The following is a 16,229-nucleotide window of genomic DNA, read 5'->3' as shown; positions in this document are numbered from 1 at the left end:
AACTGGTGAGTTTTTCAGCAGCTCACGAGTAGCTTGCTTCCAGGTCCCTCGGGCTGCTCCTCTGCTGAAGTGGTGACACGCAGCCAGCAACAGAGCTGAGCTGGTACACAGACTTTGGGTAATTTGAATATTTGGCTCTTTATCTCCCACTAATCAAAAACTTCCACACCCTACATCCTTCTCACTGAGGATTGCGTCTTCACAGGGGGTTTTGAAATATGACACTTGAGTCAGGAATATTAGTAACTTTTGCATTTTAAAGGTTTCAAAATGCAACTAGAGTCCCAGTATGCCCCTGTTTTCCTTGTTGGAAGCATCTTGTATTTAAATACAACATCCTGCAAGCTTGGTATATTTCCCTGAAGCTATGTCAATTAGGAAAGTGATCAGAGCAGGCTGCAGCACATCTTGCCCTTCTGCCCCCTCTGCCCCTGCTCCCAGCATGCTTAGACTACATCTGGCTTTACTCAGAAAACTGAAACAAAATAAAATGTTGTCTATTTGTCTGGACTTCAGCTGGTTTCTTAACAAAAGCTGGATTGAAAATGAACTGGAGTAATTTTGTGGATGAATTGGTCTTTAACAGGAACCGCTTTCTTTGGGAGGGTGCTTGCAAAGTGGTTCAGAGCTCCTGCTGCCCCTCGAGTAATAAGTTGTGTTGGATTTATGGCAACAGTGGCCCTGGCTGCCCCACCCAATATTTCAGTCTGGTGAGTGCAATATGACTACATTCACCACTACCTACATTACTCTTAATCTGATGTTGCTGATGGGCACTGTCATGTCAGACTGAAGTACTAATACACCCAATCTTTAGAAGGTTTTTTCACTCCTGCAAATGTCCACAGGAAAACCACCATTTCTGGAAGTGGATACCTCATCACTGTGTTGGGAGTGTTTTTGCCAGTTTTCAAGCACATCTCAAGTGCAGACTCCCAAATATGTTGATTTTCTGTGGAGTCATCAGCTCTTGGCTCAGATGCCACATCCCTTGGACAGCCTCTGAAATTTGGGTTGAAATATTTTAAAAAAGCACATTTATTAAAGCGAATTTATCAGGAAATACGGTACTGCTATGGGCAATATGCTCATTCCTTGTGAACTTGATTGCATGCCTCTGAAATGGGGGAGCCATACTTACTGTCCAGAAAGTTCCTAGATAACAAAGAAGTATAGGGACATCCTATTGCCATGCAATCTGATACAGTAACCTTTGTCTTTTGATTATTAGAATGTTTCATGACCACACAAAACTCCAAAACGAAGTCTAAAGTTCTATAGAACTAGATATATAGATCTATATTTAGATGCTGTCTAATTTCTTTCAGGAGAGGGAAGTTTTTTTTAAAAAACTTTTCAGCATGTATAAAGCTATCTTTTGCAGGCTTCAATGGTTTCTGTAATGCAGAGGGTTTAGCTACTACTGTGGCTAAAGCAAAACCTCCTCATAGAAAAATCATCTGCATTTAGTGAGAACAGATGCTTCAAATTGACTTTCAGACTGAAACATAAACTCCTCTAAATCAGGGTCATGTTTAACTGTAGGGCAGCTGAACCATTTTTCTATTGCATATGGAGGGAGTATCTGGAGCTAAGCTTCTTTTTGAAACAAAGATATTTTGTTTTCCTGAATTATATTCAGTCTGTGGGGAAATTATTCAAATAATTCTAATCACCCGGATGAAATGTTGTCCATTTATCTGAGTAAATATGCTTTAAGTGCAGCAGTTGAATGCTGTTGGAAATTTATATTCATTTCATACTTTGTTTTTCTTGCAAAGCAATGCTTCCATAAATGGTCCTGTCCTATCATTAAGTGTAAATGTTGTTACATTCTATGTTAATTTAAAACTAATGCTTTGGTTTGACTAATCAAAGTACTATAGCTCCAATGTCAGATGTCAATGGCTAAAATGAAGGGCACATGTGAGTAAAATAGTATAAAAAGCTTAAAATCATTCTGGAGTTCGTGTAATTGACCCTATAATTTTTGCTTCATGAATCACTAGGTCAAACCTACAAAATGCATCGTAATGAAAGAGATATTTAATTTGAGAGAGCAGTAAAGAGATACTGGTTTAAGTATATTGTGTAGTTGTCTGCCCTTAAATAGCATTGAGTAATTCAAGTATCTCAGCTAGGATATATCAGAATCCAAAGCAGAGTTAGAGACAGCTACAGCACTCTGTTGCAATCGTATTAGTTAAGAAGGTCCTACTACCTTTATCTTTGTGGCAAAAGGAGGTGCATGTGGTTATATTGGAGACAGCAGCACACTTTGATCAAAAACTGTATTTTGATCTGGTTTTGCAAAGTAAAAATTATATAAATGAAACTTGTTCAAAGTCAGCTGTTGACTCCATCTTATTATCATACTTTTGATATATTTTTGCAAAATGCTATTGATCGATAACGCATTAATTTGGACTAAGAATACTCCAACTTTTGCTTGATGGCCCAAATATGGCCACACTATATGGCCCATAGACAAGAGTATTCATCTGAAACAGTGGTATCATTTCAACAGTCAAACTGAGAGACTGGACTTGTATTTAGCCAAGGACTTTCCACAGCACAGTGGGTCATAAATTTTAGCAGAAAAGGGTGAGTTATTATCCATCCTAAACTCAGTCCCAATTAATGTGTTTCTTAACACCTCAGACTGATTTTTAAGTTATTGTTTTCTAGGAATCTACAAACCTTGCATGATTCCCACAGTGACATTTTGCTACTACAAAACATGTAGTAAAAGTATTTGGAATTGGTTTTGTAATAGTGTGCTTTCATGGGCTGGCCCTTGAAACAGAAAAGGCCCTGACATCAACCAAAGCAGAAATGTATCATAGTCATCAGGGTCTCTGTCTCTCTTTCTCCTCTTTTCTCTCTCTTTTTCTCCCTCTTCAACTCTCAATCTGCCTCTCTTCCTCTTCTCTCCCTCTCTCTGCCATGGTTTTCCACAGAGAAACCACATAAAAACGATCCCAAGCTGCGCATTTCTTCTATTTGGCTCATACCTTATAGACCAAGTCAGTGTAGGACAAAAAGTTACAGTGTTAATTTACTTTCTTCATAGAGGAAAGAAAAGCAAGATGTAAACCAGATGGACAAGACAAAACAAGACAAGACAAAGGTCCTACCTAAGTCAGAGCAACTGAAGTGCCTGTCACTGATCTGGGTTAGGGGAGCATCTCACTGTTTCGGATTAAAGGCAAAATGGGAAGATGTCCTGCCAAACCTGATCCACGAGTGAGGCCTTAGGAATTCTGTAGTCCCTACAGAAGCTGTTAAGATCTGCTTAGGGATTCCTTCACTAAATTCAACACTATTTTAATTTTTTTAAAGGATAAGTCACAGTTCATAGAACTATTTTAATGATTCTGCAACTAAAAGAGAAAATAACATATACAGAAGAACTTCTGCAAACTCAATCTGGAAATGTTTCCAGATTCACAATTATTTTAACTTGCTGACAACAGATTTTTTTAATATATTTTCAATAATCATTGAGAGCAATTACTCATATCAATGAGAATCAATAAATACTCTTCGTAAGCCTGACCTCAGCTTACTGCTTTCATTTAAGGTTCAACTTATCTTTATACAGATGCAGAGACTCAGGATGCTACCAAGAGGTAATGAAGTTTCTTTCCATATATCTCTCAGCTCCAAGCAAGGATCAGGTTTAACGTAGTGATATACCATGATATATTTAGGATTAGTTACATTAAAACTTATCTCCAGATGTTTTTAGACCAAAGTAAATAGGTTGTAAATAGGTTTGAACTAGAGACTTATTGTTATGAGCCAGTATATTTCACAATCCTATTCATAAATGTACTGAAATGTGTTAGGCCTCTTTATTTCAGTCAGAATGTTGTTGTCCTTTCTTCCCCCCAACCCAACTTTATTTTTCTGGTGGTCAGAAACTGGTTTCTAGCCTGGATTTATTCATGACCTATGTGTACTTATTTCTTTTTATACCAGCATTACCTGTGTATGTGTTTCTTCTCTTTTCAAGGGTTAAGTCCTTGAAGAAATTAAAAAGAGCAGTTGTATCTATTTTTGGCTATTCTCTTGTTAAAGTACAAAACTTGAGATTGGATCCTCTAAAGTATTTGTCTGCCTAACTCTTATTAAGGCCTCACATTGCCACTGAAACCATTAGGCATCCTACTCAGAAGGAGTTCAATGTCTAAAGTGCTTGGGGAGGCTCAACTGAAGCATCTTTTCAGCAAAACTATTCTTTCCTTATCTTTCTTGGACATTGACAGCACTGCACCAAAGACAGAAATTTCTCAGTGCCTTATAGAAAGCTATTAACATTTTCCGAAGTCTCTAGGTTAATTTTGGCTTTATCTCATGTTAAATTTACCTTTCTATAAACTGAAGTGTACATGAGGTACTGTGTCCAACTTGTGTAATCAAGACTTTCTTCCCATAATCATTTCCAGTAAATAATCTATGGTAAAATTACTGCTACTAATCTTTAATTGCATACCTGTAATTATAAAATTTCATCCTAGAACACCTAAGCCACTTGAGGACACTCAGTTCTTCCTGCATACTATTTGATCCGTTTCTGGCTATACACACCCTCTAGCTTGACATTTCCACAGCTTAGTGGCATCAACAAAATTACTATTCCTCTTGATTCTGGTCTTTAATTCCATTAGTCATATCTCTCCAGTCTTGCAATTCATATCTCCACACAATTCACCAGGGTTTGTTCCAACATGGCAGTTGTGATTTGAGCAAGATTTGGAAAATAGGAAAATACAGAGCTGCATAGCTGAAACTTTCTTTGGTCATGCACTGATCATTACTTTGTAATTCTTGTGCTACTGCTCTATTTCCCAGCACAATTAGTGGTTTCCCATGTGGTACTACATCAGTGCTTTACCATTGTATCTGTAGATCAGACTATTTGGAAGATCAGTTACCAAAGATAAAACCAAACTTAGTCTGGCATGATCTACCTTTGGTTTAATTTAATTTTCAATGAGTTTAATTGTTCTTTTCATCTGATCTGCTTGATCAAAGATGTAAGTGATCTTCTGAATGATTGATTTATCTGCATCTTCTTCCCCAGTAGATTGACTCCAAATTTAGAGTGATTCCTCCATCTGAAAATGTCACCCTGGAGTACTGGCTCTCTTGACCTCTCCATGCATTCAGACCATCTCAAACATGCACAACTTGCTGCTAACTGAAGCCAGTCAGAGTCAAGCTTTTAGCAGCTCTCTTTAACACAGTAATTGGATGTTAAGATTTATCTGCATCACTCAAGCAAAAGCATTTAAGTGTCACTGTTCTCGTTATGAAAGGTTAGAAAAATTGTCGCTCCATTAAAAATACAAATGTAAAGTGCACTTAAACACTGACCAAGTTGTTATATGGATGAAACTTAATTACCTGTTGTCCATGAAATGTAACATGCTGCAGAAAAATACTCAATCACTGAGGCACAATCAACTCTGTTCATGTGTTAGCCAAATCCATAAACTAGAATGCTAAAGGACGTTCATTATGTCCTTGTCTATATCATCATCAAACCAAAAAGGAAAATGTTTGTGTACTGGTCCAAAGGACATTCCAAAGAGCAGCTTTGATCCCTACTTGAATACACATTGCAGAAGATTTTGCCTTAGCATTTAATATTACAAACCCATGATGCTTCCCTGCTAGTACTTGCCAGGGAAAAATCTCTGGTACTGACAGAGACAAAATCAGACTGACAGTCTCTCACCACCACATCACTCTTTCAATCAAGTCCAAGCATCAAATACAAGAAGTTGAATGTTTTTCATGTACTTACAATATCCTTGCTTAGAAGAATGCGAACAATTTTCTTACCTATATTTTACAAATACCAGAAGAAATCAGGTTTTCTTTGCTCCCATTATCATAGAATCAAGAATCAGAGAAGTACTGAGATCACAAGGGACCTCTGGAGGTTATCTGGTGCAACAACTCTCATCAAGCAGGGCCACCTGGAGCTGATTGTCTGGGACCATGTCCATATGGCTTTTGACTAACTCTGAGAATGGAGACTCCTCAACCTCTCTGGGCAACCTTCTTGATGGTGCCAGTCAAGATTGCCATCACCTTCTTGATCACCATCACAGTGAATGAATTTTTCCTGATGTTCAGATGGAACATCCTGTAGTTCCGATTACTCCAAATATCGCTTGAAGGATTATGAAAGATTAATTAATCTAAGAGTTTTAGGGTTATTTTTGGGGGGTTGGTTTTTTTTGCTTGGTTTTGTTCTTTGTGGGTGTTTGGTTTTTTTTTTCCGCCTGCCATTGAGACATAAAAAGCATTATAAAATTGCTTTCAGGAAAATTGAAATTTTCCTGAATTGTCTTTCAGGAAAATGAATGGGGTTTCTCTTGAAGTGCAGTGATAAAAGACTGGATTTCTCAGTTGTGATCATACCTCTAAGTCCATACAGGGCTTCTCCAGAAGGTAACTTCTTACGCGTGCACCAGGTAACCCAGGAAATCTCAGGGGGCATTTTAAGAACCAGGGTTAAAATAACTCCCCTTGTTCAGTCTGCTACTTTCCCTTGACAAATGTGGGTAGGGACATTGAGGAAATGTCAACAGAGAACCTCTGTTACATCCTTTGCAAACAGAAACAATGCCTGTTTTTGTCAACTGCTTTTCAATTTTATTACTGATCTATCTCATGAATAATTAATTTAAATTTTGTTAACTTAGACCCTAGAAATTGGTCCAATAATCTTGAAGGTAGCATCAATTGAATACATTTTAGTTCTTAATTTAATGGAGTCAAAGCAAAATATAAACTTATTTGCAAGTTATAGCAAATACATTAGCAGATATAGTCCTGTTATAGCTCCAGGAGGAAAAGTATATTAAGTATATTTAAGCCCAAACAAAAGAAAATGCTGATGTATCCATTTCACTGATGTTTACTTTTTTATGTATGCATACTTTTATTTTACATTGTTTTCATAATTAATTTTTTTAAGTTTTGATTTTTTAATAGTGTTTTTAGCTGGCTACTAATAGATAATATGGATAATTAAGTATATTGCAATCACTAAGTCTGATGTGAATTTTAGCACAAGTAACCCAGCAGATCTGCACTTTTATTCTTCCTGCTCCTTTCCCCCTACCCCCAGCTCCCTTCCCACTCAAATAGCCTTTAATGAGTTCTCACCATCTGATGACTGCAGGAGACTTGTATCTCATTTATAAAATATTGTAACTAGTGCTGAAAGGAAAGCAGAGCAGATTAAATTGAAGAGATTTGCAAAGTTGCTTCTTGGACAACCATCAGTTTTGAATATACGCATTTAGATTTACCAAAAGTAGCAGGAGCAAACTATGCAACTACCTCATTATAATTTTCTCATTTACACTTTAATGAAAAAATTATTATGCTGTATCAGTTCTTCTCTGCTACCATGATAAAACTTGCATTTATATACCCTGTAATCGGTTTCACTACGGGCACAAGGGAAAAATTGATTTTAAGATGACAACCACAAATATATTTTTTACATACAGATTGGTTTTGAAAGTTTACAAATTGCTTGTAACAACATACAAAAGGGAAGGTGATTTTAGAGCTGTGTCCACAGCAATTATTACTGTGTTGAGAGCTAAAATGGATGGAATGAATAGGCATGACATCCATGTTCCACTTTCCTGAGCTATAGCACAGCTTTTGCTTCCTGTGATTTACTTTGCTGCTATTCTTCTTTGTCAGAAGATATAACTGCACAAGATAAAAAAGTGTATTTCAATATGAGATCAGTTAATTCCAGCAAGCCTGAGATATTTTGCTAAATGGTCCTCATGCATTTTCATTATATAGGTATCACTTTTTCCATTGAATTTTTTTTCAATCTCTCTAAATAAAGATATTAAATATCATTTGTCCCCATCCCTGGGAATCTTTTGGGCCTAATTTTTCAGGTTTTCAGTGGAAATAGAGAAATTATATTAAATCTAACTTTGTCTTCCCCTTCATAGAACACTTGCTGGTTTCCTTTTTCTATTGACAATTGACAGTTACTCAAAGCAGTTAACAAATTTAAAGGTGAACTTCAGAATATAAGAGGGGAGAAAATAATCTTCCTACACATCATACTTAAGTCTTTTACAAAGTGCTTATACCTTTTTTTTTTCCTCATTAGGAAGGACTAAAACTTCTCTAGATCTGTAGCTTTACCTTCCTAAATCCATTGTGCTGACTGAATGACACAGCTTTCCTAGTGGCATAGCCAATATCCTCAACAACTCTCTGTAGAAGTATCTACGGTAGAAAGAACTTGGACAGAAAAATGCAGATGTACATTTTTTTTCCTTGCTTCTTTTATGGCAGAATAATATGGTATTCTTTTATATCCAACATTTTTGCAGCATCTAGCCTCTCTATCATTATATTTACAATTTATCATTATCACTATGTTCAGAAAAGGACTTCAGAGCCACAGTCATACAAGAGGTAGGACAAGAATGGGAATCATAAGCTATTTCAGCAATGCAACCCCCCGTGCTTTCCAAATAAGATGCATTTGTCTTTAAAACATTCCCATGAAGTAGTATAACTCCCAGTCCCTACACAGTTCCCAGAAACCTGGGACTTGCCTCACCAACAGCTAGTAATTATTAGGAAAAAGTAAGGAGGTGAAAGTTGCCTACATACATGTACTTCTCATTGACAGTCAGGAAAAATTAATAGGTACTAAAATACAACTTTTTAAAGCTGCTCTACGAAACTGGTACTGTAAGTAGCCTGAAATATTTCCTACACACCATTTTTGATAAGGACTAAAACAACTCTAGCTCCTCATTTAGCTTCATCCTATAAAATGACTTTCCTAACATCCTGGTGATGATGATAATTGGTAAATTTCCACACATCGGAGTTGTGAACGTCCTTCTGATCAGTTCAATAGTATTCTAGTTTTTGTTAAATTCTGATCATATGAATATAATCTCATTCTATTTTTTCTTTTGTAGCTTGACTTTTATTGAAGTTAACAAAAATCTTAGATCTAAAACTATATCTTTGCTTTGCTTATTTTACTTATGCACAGTACAGTGTCAGAATCTGAGTGTACATATAATACTTACATATAACTGCCTTTTTTTATTGTTAATTGTTTAAATTTTCTGCCCTTTTGTTTAAATTCAGTCCTTGGCAGAAATTTAAGATATAGTAACTAACAGCAATTCCCAAAAAATAACTCTGCTGTTGATTAACTTTTATTGGAATATAAATGCTACATTCTGAGGCATTTTTTAAAACTAATTTTTAAAATTTTAAATTCATAAAATATTGATTTGCTCAGTTTTAAATAAAAATTATCAAACACTGTCAGTTCTTGGTAACAGAGAGAATTCATGAAGATTTCGAATTCAGGCAATGGTAGTTTCACATCATGCAGCAAATACTGCTTACTTAAATTCTGTTTTCACAGCTAGTAACATCTCAGTGATTCAAATCATGTCAACTCCTGCCGCAGTGGCCCTCTTGAGAGGAGAGGGGTGTAATAAAGGTTTTCAATTTGTCTGCACTGGTTTAGCTAAGTAGAAAACATCAAGTGGAGCTTTCAAATTTATAATGAATATGATTAAGGAATGTATTTATAAAAATGCATCCTTGAAATATGAAAATAAGATTGGAAACAATGTTGTGAGAATTGAGCCATATTTGGGAGGAGGGCTGTATTACTAAGATCAGAAGGCTACTACTGAAATTTAAGTCTCTCTAGTATTTTAATCATTTATTTTTCTGTATACTTTGATTAACAGCTGGCAAGCACATCCACATTTATTTCCAGACAAGACATGTGTTGTCCAGTAGTGAGTAATCTTTCCTTTTGTGGTTCAGTTCTTTCAAAGAATAGTCTTTGAGGACCAGGAAAAGAACTGTTCAGGAAAAGAACTGTGGTGCCAGGCAGAATTAAGTCGGTTGGCATATCTGCCAACTTGGCCATTCTTGGAGATTCAAAACAGCAAAACATGCGAAGAAGTTGTCTTCTTTTGAAATTTAAATCTTGAAGATGATATGATGCATACCTAAGGACACAACATCAGTGTCTGAGGCACAAGATAGTTTTTTCTTTTGCTGGCTGTACTTCATTAAACATACCCAGTGTATGTTAAAGAGTAGTGGCAAAGCATAAATTATTGATTATTTGAATTAATTCTTTACACTAGTGAGGTATTTGGGCTACATTGACAAAATTATGGATTTAGACAGAGTCCTTCACTGCGGCTGCAGGGACTTTCCCTCACTTGTTTGGAACGTTTCTGTGAGATTTTCTTCCCATTTCAGCTTTTCAGCGCCAACACAGAATTGTGCCTTGGAAGCTGAATATGGAAGAAAAGTTCTCATCAGAGGCACTAACATAGGAGTAGTAGGGAGGCTGGACAATGACAATCAGAAAGGGACGCAAAAAGCATGTAGAGAATTAGAGAATACATGGATTTGGTTTTCTATATTACCTCTTCAACAAAACTAACATAAGATATTTGGGAATCCAAAGCATAGCTTGCATTTATGCTACTTGTTCTAGAAATGACTCCACATGCCTACTTCAAAATATCACCTTTGCAAGAATCCACAAAAGGAATAATAAGAAACTGGTGTTCCATTGCAACAACCTGCCTTCCTTCTGTTCCCAAGACTGGCAGATGATACGCTTAAATTAGATGAGGTGATGCAAATTCTGACATGTCCTTAGCAGATCAGAAGAGGACTGAAAAACTGTGGAATTTTCTTAGTGATATTTATTTTCATCATTTTGGACAGGTTAACCCTTTTAAAACATTTAAACCATCAACTATTATATTTATCGCTTTTTTGACCCCCATTACTGAAAGATCTTTAATGTGAAACTCCGCTTAAAACAAGAAAGTAACTTTAGTTAATCTGCAGAGTAATTTCTTGGTAGCTCACAACAACCTTACACTATTTACCACCAAATTCAGGTAAATAATACAGTAGAAGACAAAAGAAGATGCAGCCTGAATTTTCTTTAAAACTTAACCTATATGGAAATGATAGAAAGACAAATAAATAAAGACTGTATTCACTAAATAGCCTTCTCCTCCTCCCTACAGCATAAGCATAAGTTGAATGCAGGACAGAGTTTTTTCATGGCTGGAACCACACAAAATGTTGATCCCAAACACCTACATGCTTTCCCACAATTTTCATCTTCCCTTCCTAAGGCATTCACTACCGTTATGTCCTGAGGTCCTTCCTATTGCAGTTGATTTAGAAGAAAGTAAATCTAGAAGTCTTGTGTGCTTTGGAAGGATTTGAATTTTTTTTTTTTTTTTTTTTTTGGTCCCCCAACATTTAAATAATATCAGAAGGCAAACTGATAATTTGATGTTTGTTTTGTGGGTTTTAAAAATTTGCATTCATATAGTAGCTTTTATGCAATGTAAATATATTAGGATTAGAAAAGTTTCTAGTTTTGGTTTGGTTTTTTGTTTGGGTTTTTTTTTTTTTTTTTTTTTTAGAACAGATGGTTGTGATGCATGTCAAATGCAAGTGATTTCTGGATGCTGAAAATCATTAGAACACAAGCACATCCATAGTCTGATCTAGGGTTGTTCAAATTTATTTTTCTGTTGGCAAGTAAAAAAAGAAAAATCTAGTATAAAGAAACTGTTTCAGGTGGAACACTAAAATGTTTTTTGCTGTGTTTTGCTTTCCTGAGACACAAAAATTTGAAAAGGCTCCCTCTGTATCAAAAATATCATTATATTTAAGCTAGAAAGAAACATTTGGATATTTCTAACAGAAGAAACTCATCAAAAAATGTAATAGTAATTCATTTTACTGAAACCCAGAAGTTACGGGGTATGGAAACCCCAGGCTCAGTTCCTTCTTCTGCCTGAAACATATTTATGATCTTCTCCAAGAATATTCTAGTTCAAATTATTTTTGAGAGAGAAATGGATTCATCCTTGGCTCTCTTTCAAAACCAATCTCTGTTAATTGAGCTGCCACCTTCTGCTTTCTCACTGCATAAACACTAGAGTTTATAAGAAATGACAGACCTCCAATAGGAACAAAACAAGATGACCCATACCAGACCACTTCAAAACTGTAAGCTATAACTTTCAAATGACAACTGTAGCAATTTATTCAAATGTCTGGGCTAAAAGAAGAGACACCAGTAAGAAAGTCTAGAGGAAGGAAGAAATGAAGAAAAATGTTCTAAAGAAGCCCAGGAAGAATTAATGTTCGGGTAACATGAATTAATTAGACAATCGTAATTTTTATTTCAGGGTTTACGTAAAACTGATTGGCAAAAAATTAAGAAGACAAAGAAGCTGAGATGTGTTTAACATTTCTCAATATCAACCTTTGTATTCTGACTGCCACACTATCAGGGGATAAAATTGCTATGAGACCTATTTGCTGTGCTGCAGGCAGATGATATGAGCAGCATGCTGAAGAGGCATACTTCTTTCTAGATATGCCTATCCATATACTTATTCAGCTTCAGAGAACTCAGCTCTCCCAAATACTGGATTAGTGCAGTAATTACAGAGTTATTGGCCAAATTTTAGTAGTAGTGCTCTATCTAAAAGCATAAGTGAAATGAGTATGGCCATTCCTAGTGTACCTTGTACAGCACTCAGTCATGTCAATGTTTACTAAGGAATATCTGAGCACATCGATTGGGTTATATCCCTCTGGAAATAAAAGAAATGAGAATTCAAATCTGGTTGGAGGATCTTAAAGATGTTAAAAGAGGTATTGAGCTGCTCAGTGATTTCAGGATGGTTATTCCCATACAAGAATTGATGATTCTTAAGCATACAGTGATTTTAGCAGTAGAATCCTAGGCAGCTAGAATCTAGGTGTGTTTTTCTAAGAACACAGTCTTTGACTTAGACCAATAAATTTGATGTAGTATCAGTTTTAGTGCCTTTATAAATCAGCATCTACGGCAGTGCAGTAGCATTTCCATTAACAGGTGATTTCTCTGTGATTCCCTCTGGTGACAAATCCGTTTACTTTACATGTCAACCCTCCACACTTGGCATTGGTTCACTGCAGCATTTTTTCGAGGTATCATCTCCTAAAACAAGATCTGCATGTGCTGCTGCACAGTTTCACAGTCACCTTGTTCTTTTGTCAGGTAAACCCTAGCTTTCTTTCTATTTGAATGTTTTTTCCTAAAGAAAATTCTGAAGAAACACCGCTCTTATGACAAAACATTTGTCATTAATAGGACTATATAATTAGACCAAAAATTATAAGGAATAAAACTATCACAGACAGGTCTTTTTTCTATCACCAGCCCTAGTAAAAAATATGTATCTTTCCTCCTAAATGATTGCAACATGAAAGAAGTCTCAATTTAAGCTGACTTTCAGCAACTTCGAGAAATGACCCTTCATGCTACTGTAGGCAGGTAGCAAATTTATGAGTATCTGCTATCTGGGACTCTAAATTATCCTCAAGTGCCACTCATAAGGTTTTTCAGAATGGATTATTTACAATGTTCCTGAAAGTAGAACGTATAAACTCTAATTCTACAACATTTCCATCAATGACAGGTATTTTATGCAAGAAAAACATAGCATCCTATCCACTATATTTATAGAGGATAACCATATAAGGAAGTTAAAGTATTGTTAAAAGTCCAAACATTTCATTACTTTTTAAAAATATGTAAATATTTTTTTTCTAAAGTGTAGGAATAGCTAGGAAAATGTGCCTGGATCTGTAAAAAAGTTTTGAAATAAAAATATTCCGCAATGGGGTTAAACAAAAGGGTGCTCTGGTACCACGTAACTGATTTGCTTTCCCTTTGCTACTGAGGACTTCTAAAGAGAAAAAGATCTCTTCTACTTGATCAGAAGTTGCCACTGTTAGTAATGTGGCTGAAGTGTATTGACGTCCACAGGACAAGCTGTTACAATGAACTCTTCTGATATAAAGGACCTGTACTTAGTTGCTCCTTAGAAATGCTTCACTCGATTCCATAGCAGGAAGTTTTATCTGCAGATTAATGAGGAAAGAGTGTGTTCAAGAAAAAAAGAACAGTCTGTATCATTTATTTTTAATCCTTCTCTTTATAAGTAGCATCAGAAACACAACTAGTGGTGTAGGTAATGAGGGGACATCATCGAGAAATGAGAGTTAAACAATTAGAGAATGAAGAAACTGGGTTGAATAGGCAAACTGCAATACAATATTTATCATCTTGTAGCGACAGCATTAAAAAAGAAGGTGAAGGAAGTGTGAAAAAGCATTAGCTTACCTCCTTTTTGTTCTGTTTGCATGCAAACTATCATATCTAGATATAATTCTGATATCATGGTTGATTTCTCTCTCTGTTTATATTTTGTAAATCAAATAAGAAATCCATCAGTAAAGACATTAAAAGTTTGTCTAGTATACCCAGATATGCTGGGATTATGAGCACTTGAAGCATATTTTGCTAGCCTCTGATCACTGCAAAAAATAGTAAACTTGTAATTTTCAAAGGAAAGGGAAAGAGTCAAGTGTATTATTACTGTATTCCTTGTTTGCTTGTAGGAAATTTGTAATCGTCCCTTCCATAAAACTTTGAAGTACTTCAAAGTATTTTAAAACTCAGAACACTTTGACTATAACATGCCGTCAAAGCGCAGAGGCATGGAGTGTAATAAGATAAGAGAGATGATAAGCCATATCTATCAGGTCACATAAAAGCTAATACTTAGATATTGATGTAATATATCCTAATGGTGTCTTTTGTGCCAAAGTGGTGCTATAAAATGCACATATCTTTGATAACAGCAGGGAAAAAAAGCAAACTGATCTTCTAAGGAGGCAATAGTTTTAGAACTGTTAAATTGTGTAAACATTTATGTATATATGATATATATATAGAACTGTTTTCATACAAAAATCAGTTGTCACCTGGGAAAATATAATAAAATAAGGGTAATCTGTGCTTTCTACTTTTCAACATATTTGTGATATCTTTATGGATTGCAGCTTTACCTTGCATGTCTCCAAATAGGCTCAATTTCAAAATTTCTTCAAAATGAAAACTGGATATTTAATTCTCTGACTCACTAAATGCTGCTACTAATTTATGTTGAGAACAGAACAATCAATCAGAACAATGTCCTATGTGGTAAAGGCATAATTCTTACATAGGAATTACTGGGCCTATCTAGTGGAACTTTTTGTAATGTAATAACCTTAAGTCCACCTGAAGTAGCATTGCAGGATATTTCTCAGAGTGAGGTGACAATACCGATACCTGTTAGGATGGATTCACTTGCACTTTGTGTATCTCCAAGCAAGCCTTAATACACGCTCAGTTTCTGTGAGCTGTTCTGAAATTATTTTAGCTTTTGTCTGTTATTACATGAAGAGTATGAAGTCCTGATGGAATTGAAGTCTTGCAAATACACCTTGCATTTTATTCACGGCTTTAACAAGAAAAAATAGACTGAATGCAAAACTCACAGAAATCTCTAAGAAATGGATATTTTTCTATTAACTTAAAAGAAATTGTTTCCAGCCTTAGAATTCTCCTGTCAAGTCCTAGTATCTGGATACTGAAAAAGATCTGAGAAATTATTTTTTGAGAGCCTATTCTGTAATAAGCTGACAGCTCCCACTTGCATCCACTTCACAAATACAATACAAAACATCAGAGTACCTATTGCTGGCTGTAGATATCCAAAACTCTCTTTTATCATGGGAAAACCACCACAATAAAAATGTTATGGGCTAATAAGTAGTATACAAACGTGATACTCTTATAAAAATGAAAGAAATAAGTATTAAATACAGGTTTCATTTTGCTTTTCAAAATTATACACACATGAGAGTTGTCAGGCTACTTCATGGCTGGCAGGATGAGGGAATGAAGGGAAGATTTTGAGTATGTGTACAACTCCTTCAAGCAAAGATGAATATTGATGTTTCTCATTACTCAGCAGTGCCAAAATCTTCAGGATTACACATAATTTAATACTTTATCAGGCCGTTGTCTACTTCATCTGAATGTGTATCTTTGCCTGCCTGTCTGCTGCTTATTTCTTCATTTGACAAACATGCTTCAAGATGAAAAGTAGCACTAAGGTCGATGCAGTTTCATTAAAAATGCAATCCTTAAATACGGTGGTACAGTAAATCTTACTGCAGTTCAAGCTAAAGAGCACAATGTTACAAGCACCAAGGTGCTAATGACTAAGATCTAACGCCTATAA

Source organism: Corvus kubaryi, unplaced genomic scaffold (genome assembly GCF_017639235.1).
Source record: "Corvus kubaryi isolate FWS band 111438036 unplaced genomic scaffold, C.kubaryi_AGA036_p1.0 133, whole genome shotgun sequence".
NCBI lineage: Eukaryota > Metazoa > Chordata > Aves > Passeriformes > Corvidae > Corvus > Corvus kubaryi.
The sequence above is the reverse complement of the archived record's forward strand: the minus strand, read 5'-3'. Positions refer to the sequence as shown.